Source organism: Apus apus, chromosome 2 (assembly GCF_020740795.1).
Source record: "Apus apus isolate bApuApu2 chromosome 2, bApuApu2.pri.cur, whole genome shotgun sequence".
In the NCBI taxonomy this organism is placed as follows: Eukaryota; Metazoa; Chordata; class Aves; order Apodiformes; family Apodidae; genus Apus; species Apus apus.
The window spans coordinates 69,930,557-69,936,787 of NC_067283.1; positions in this window are offsets into that span (position 1 = coordinate 69,930,557).

The window sequence follows — 6,231 nt, forward strand, 5'->3', positions numbered from 1 at the left end:
CACATAGTGGTCATTCAGGAGTAGCTATTAATGGAAGACTAAAGGGGCTATCATGTAAACCTATCATTATTATAAAACATTTTAAATATAGTTAGATGAATAAACAATTAGTTTCTTGTTCAGCTGTCACATACACTATGAATCTTCCAAGTCTGTTTCTAGCTCCAAATGCAATTCTTCTAGAAATATGTTAGTATGCTTTGTTTTCTGTCTCTCTGTGTGTGTGATGTGGTTTTTTAATGTCAATTTACGCAAGTCTGAGGGGAAACTGAGGTAAGTTTTCTGTGTGACTGTTGTGAAGCTGCTAAATGAACTGTACTTCCTCTTGTACAAACTGTGCTTGCATTCCCTTTCCTTCTTACTTCCTTTTGCTGTTAGGAAAGATGTTTCATAGAGCAGTAGTTCCACAAAGTGCAGCCTCAGCATAGGTTACGGACTGTAACAGAGTAGACAAAGGACTCTTTGTTTTGCTGTATTCAGGCAAAGGTTCTATTGTTATAAATAATGCATGTTTTAATTGGAAACTGCAAATGGAAATACCAGCCTCTGCAGGCTTGTTGATTTCAATATAATCTGTTAGGGTTCAATTCTGCTTTCATGCTGAATACACAACACCTTCCCCAACTTTGTGGTTGGTTGTTTTCATTAGTACTACTCACACTAGTGAGTTGTTCCTATAAATTAAGACAAATGTCGTATCTAGCTAATCTGGGAATTTCTATCTCTGTGTATTACGAAAGTGGCCTAAAACACTACTACAAGACTGAGTACTCACTGATGTTAGGGGTTCTAGATTATGTCTCCTGGGCTCAGTATTAATAGGATTGTGCACCTTACCTACTGAGGTAAATTTAACTACTAATACGGAGCAAGTTTGAAAACAGATAATAAACACTCATTTCTTGCCAGATTTCCCTGGGATTAATCACACTGAGCCTGGTGTTAGCCACAGGTTTAGGCTTGCATGCACAATTACTGTGACTAATCCGATACCTGGCTAATTCATTAAGCTGGAACACTAATCACATCTAGGAGGATGAGCACAACTTTAAGTACCATTTTAATTAAATTGGTTTAAAACCACACCTTAAGGCCTCTTCTGAACATCCTACCAAAAGTAAAGGTGTCCCAACAGTTACCCAGGTGGTGCACAATGCATACAGATCTGTATGAAAGCTGTTGGTTTGCTTCATGCTATATTAATTTTTGCTTTAGTTTGGAGCATTTCTGTTTGCTTGCAAACTCATTTAACAGAGTCAAGATGAATTTTGCACATTTTAGAAAGTATTTATGAATATTAAAATAGTAGATGAGCCCCACCCCAATTTGCAGTACTATAGAAAAAAGGGGAAACTTACTAGAGTGGCCCAATGTCATTTTATTACTGCCTCGCTTGGGCACCCTTATTTCATAATTTGTGGGCAAGCCTCAGCAACATATACCTAGAATGCTTCTAGAATTTAGGATTGCAATAGGATTTAAATGTGTAGAACTCCAAAGCGATATGGGATCCTTCCAGAGGTGACTGAAGGCTGATTTCAGAAAGTGCTGTAGGAACACCAGACCCCAAGCTCTGTGTTCCTAGAGCAACCCTGTGTCCCAGCCTGGGTATGTGTTGAGCTGGGTGCTTCAAAGTCCAGTTCAGAAGATGCTGACACTGAGCAGGGAGCCTTCAAGTTAAGAGGCAAGACTGAATGTTAGGATTGAGTTTTTCCCCTTATCTTCAGAGTTAGGTTCCTCCGGATGGTCATGATTCACTCATTAACTTTTAGCTCCTTGTTTGATGGCTGGAGTTTCCTTTGACAAAGGACAACCAGGGAATGTCCTGAAGCCCCTACTTTAATTTATTTGCTTGTCTGTAGGTATCACATGGCAGTTCAGATCACTCCTTTGCCCAGGAGGACAGGGTCTCATATTCTTTGTTTCTCAAGAGAGTGCAGAAGGGTAAAACCTTTTGCAAATGGGGTTTATCAAGTACTCCTTGGTAAATGTTACTTATGCATGAGGAGACCAGGCTTCTAATTTCTATTCCAGAGAATATTTAAATCTTCTGTATTAAACAGAACAGGGATTAGGTCTCATTGTTCCATGTAGCATGTCTTAAGTGACTATGTTGTATAGACATTCTCTTCTTTTTCTGTTGGCTAATAGTTACTGAATTAGTCAGTGTGCATAGCAATGGTTTCAGGTGTTCTAGCTTTATTGTCAGGGCCCTTTCTTTAGGGGTGGTGGGGGATATTATCAGGCAGAAGAGGTTCTTTTAATTTTTCCTTCACTGAGATTACAAAGCAAGTTGGGGGCAGATGTTATGCAGGAAAAGATAGTTCTGTCTCATGCATCAATCTTTTCAGATACACCTGTCCTTTTTAGGACAGTAGTCAAAATAGAGAATGTAACTTCCTTCCCTTCTTCCCTTGGAAGAGTCTTCTTGAAAACAAATTTGAGATGGCTAATAAAACTAAATATGTAGGAAGGAGAGATCTGACATGAATGGAATTGCTCAAACCTGATTTTTGTTGGAGGACCAATAGTTAAATCATTAACTCTGTGTTCTGCACGGTAGTGCATTGTATTAGGGTGTTGTTCTTTTCTTGATCGAAACTAAACAACACTTAGTGATATAAATGATGTATGCTCTCAGATTGCATTGTTTGAAAGCATCTGAAATAATTTTTCAAGTTTATTGAAAACTTATATCAATGCTTATAACTTGACATTCCTCTTTTCAAAGGTCCTTCATATAACAGGAAATGTAAAAGGCCAACTGTCCTGGTTTTAGCCAGGATTAAGCCAATTTTTCTTTTCACTGATTTTTTTTTTTCCTTCAGTAAGCTTTCTTGTAACTAGCAACTGTGTGTTCTGCTAGGCTGATAAGACAGTGGAATGTTTTTCTAACTACTGAGGCTTCAAGGTTACACCTTCACTCCACCGCCTCAGACACTATGGGGAGATCTCTGACCCCCCCGTGGGAGGCTGAGTTAGACAGACAGCAAAATTGGCCAAAGATATTCCATTCCATATATCTACGTAGGCTCAGAGGAAGGACAGAGATCTTAGAAGACAGCTTCCTGCTTCCTCTCGCCGCTCTCTTCCGTCCATGGCCGGCGTCCGGGGAGGACTCTGCTCATCCATCACCGCCGACCCTTAGGCTCGAGCTCTCCTGACCCTCATAACTCTCCGCTTTCTCCAGCAGCGGCTCCGGGATTTCTCGGGACTCTTCCCAGTTCAGGGGAGTGCTGTGGGAGTTGCTGGGGGTGGGGGGAGGCGAGAGGCTTTTGCCCATATCTGAATATATCTGTATATAATTGTATATATTTTTCTTGTGTGATTCATTAGTGTTTTAATTAAAGCTGTGTAGTTTAGTTTTCAATCCAGCCAAGTCTCTCTCTCTCCTTCCCTGACTGGGTGGGGGGGGGAGGGGATCGAGAGCATTGTTGTCGGACCTGAGTCAAACGGTGACACCAACAGAAATAAATTGTCTACAAACACAGTAGCAGTGCTGGCAGAAAATATCTCAAAAACATTTATGGACTATGTTTCCTCATTTACAGGGTATTGATTATTTTCACAATAAGCAGGTGACTGGACTCAGGTAGTAATTTATTCTGGTCTTAATTGTAGTGATAGATAGTTAGCAGGAGCAGAGGAATTTTTCTCTGTATAGGTGGGGCTCAGAGCCTTGTCGACCCAAGTCTCACCAGAGAACAGTGTGCTGCTATAGTTACTAGTAATTCTTATCCCTGGGGAAAGGAATCTCTAGCAGTCCTCTTTTGTGTCATGAGGAATACTTTGGCCAGAATTTTCTTCTTCTTGCCAGTATGGGCTGGCAAGAAATCATGCGTTCTTGTCCTATCTGTCTCTCTAGTGGTTCTGCCACTGGGGTTATGTGCACTAGCAGCTCTTGTCCAGAATGAGACTGCTCAGGGGCTTCTTGCCAGTTTTTTGCTACTGACACACTTGCTTTGTCTTCTGGTTTTTAGGGGTGGGTGTGTCCAGTGTTAGAAAAAGCCATGCAATGGTAAATAGCTGTGTTACTGTTTATCATTATTATTCTTTGTTCATATGCAAATAGAAGGAAACAACAACCTTTTTACATACTAAGAAAGCGTCACTTCCTCAAGGACAGTCAGTGCAAGGCATTTGATTGTCATCTGAATTTTGGAAATGATGTCTTGGTGCTTGGAATGCCTTTTCTTCACTTGCCAGCTGCTGTGTTGGAGGTGCAGCAGTTCCATTTTCATGTGGCAGCTTTAATTTCTGTTTCCTTAACAGAAAGTGAGCAATGCAGCACACCTTTCACAGGATGCGATTAAACCTGCTTTAATCACTGTTGGAGGAACAGGCAGAAACAGGTACTTTAGTATAAACTGCCTCTAATAAAACTGAAACATGTTCTGTTAAAGAAACAGGGAAATCTCTTCAGGCAAAAAACCTGCTTCCTAGGGATGGACTTTGCATGGCCTTCCTTCTATTGTACTTCCTGTAGATGACAGACACAGTTAAATACTGGTACCAGTCATGTTACTCAAAGTGAAGCCAGGATTTCAGGCATGATGTCTGCAGGCAGCGGCTTCACTTGGCACCCTGTTAAAAGGGGTCATGCTGGCAGCTACTGAATCTTCCTAAACTGATCTTGTGTTGATTTTGATCTCTCCTGAAGCCAGGTATGTGATTAATCTTTCCAGACTTCAGTAGCCTGAGAAGTCATGCATTCTGTCTAAAATTAGGCGCTTGAGTTCCTTCTAGAGCCAGTGGAGGTGGTACTCATTTTCTGGGAGTAATTAATCCCACCCTAATTTGGGGTAGTGGGGTAGCAAGGTGGTTGCTTCCTAGATGTAGCCAAATCAGAAAATGTTGTAGCAGGTGATGCAGCTGCTCGCTGCAAACCTGACATTGCGACAGGGTCTGCCAAAGGTTCTCTTTCCAGGTTAGATTTTCAGTAAAAGGCAATGCTGTCAATACGCAAACTGGTTGTTAAAACTCCTTTTTGAGATCTGTTTGAAAATTGCAATGGCATTTAAAAAAGACCAGTCCCTGCAGTCTAGTGCTGAGTGTGGAATTCAGATGACTAAGAAAAGCAGTATTGTCCATTATATTTTTCCTTATTGTGTTTTGGAGAGTTCCTTGGACTAAGATGGGTGAAAGACCCCAACTCACAGTTTTGAAAAAAAAAAAAAAAAGTCACACACTAGTATAGATTTAAGGCCAAAAGACATCATCAGATCAACACCTCCCAGACAGCATGCAGAGCATGTTTGATTCAGAAGATAAACTATCTGTAGCCATAGCATAAAATTATTTTTGTAATACTCTCACTTAAGCAGTTCCACGAACAGGAAAACTAGTGAAGCCTTGATTCCAAAGTGTGCATTTCTGTGTCTGACCTCCTCCTATGCAGATCCTCTGGTGTCTAATGCTGTGGCCAGTCCCTCAGTGGGGAATATGTGATCATCTCTCTTTTGTCTATTTTCACAAATTACTTAAGGGTTTAATATTTTATGAACTCCTTACCTTTCTGTTGAAGTTGGTTGAATTTGGCCACTGGGTTCCAGAATTACTAAGAGGTGGTGGACAGGCCCATGTCTATGTGGACGCGAAAGACGTGTTTTATTTTCGTTGAAAACTTGGCAACAAATTTAGAGTAAGGGGTGTGATGGTGTGTTAGCATATTGAGTAATGACTGATTTCAAAGTGTGATTGGCCCCAAAAAGCACATAAAGGTGCCTGTGTCAGATCTCCTACCTCACCTGCTCCCTGTAGGCACAGAACTTCTGTGTGCCAGCTCCTGCTAGACAAGAAGTGGCTTGTGTTTTATGGAAGTACCATTTAAAACCAAAAAATAAATGTGCTGCTTCTGTTCATAATCTGTCTCAGCAATGTGTCACAGTTACAGTCTTGCTTATTTTATTTCTAAATTTGTTTTGTTATTTTGAACTTGTTTACTATTGGTTCTTCCAACTCATTTCTCTGCTAGGTTAGACAACCCTCTTGAGACCAGCTATTTTTCACCATGAAGGTGTGTGTGTGTAGTGTAATTGAATCATTCTTGAATATTTTTTTTTTAAAAACAAAGCACACTGAACTCTTTAGGCCCCTATGGTAGAGCATTTTCTCTAGCCTTCGTATTACTCTGGCTCTTCTCTTCACTCTGTAATCGCAATCAGTGTGGACAAAAAAAACAATTTATAAATTACTTGTCAGATTCTGTCAATAGTACCTTTTCTGGCTGGC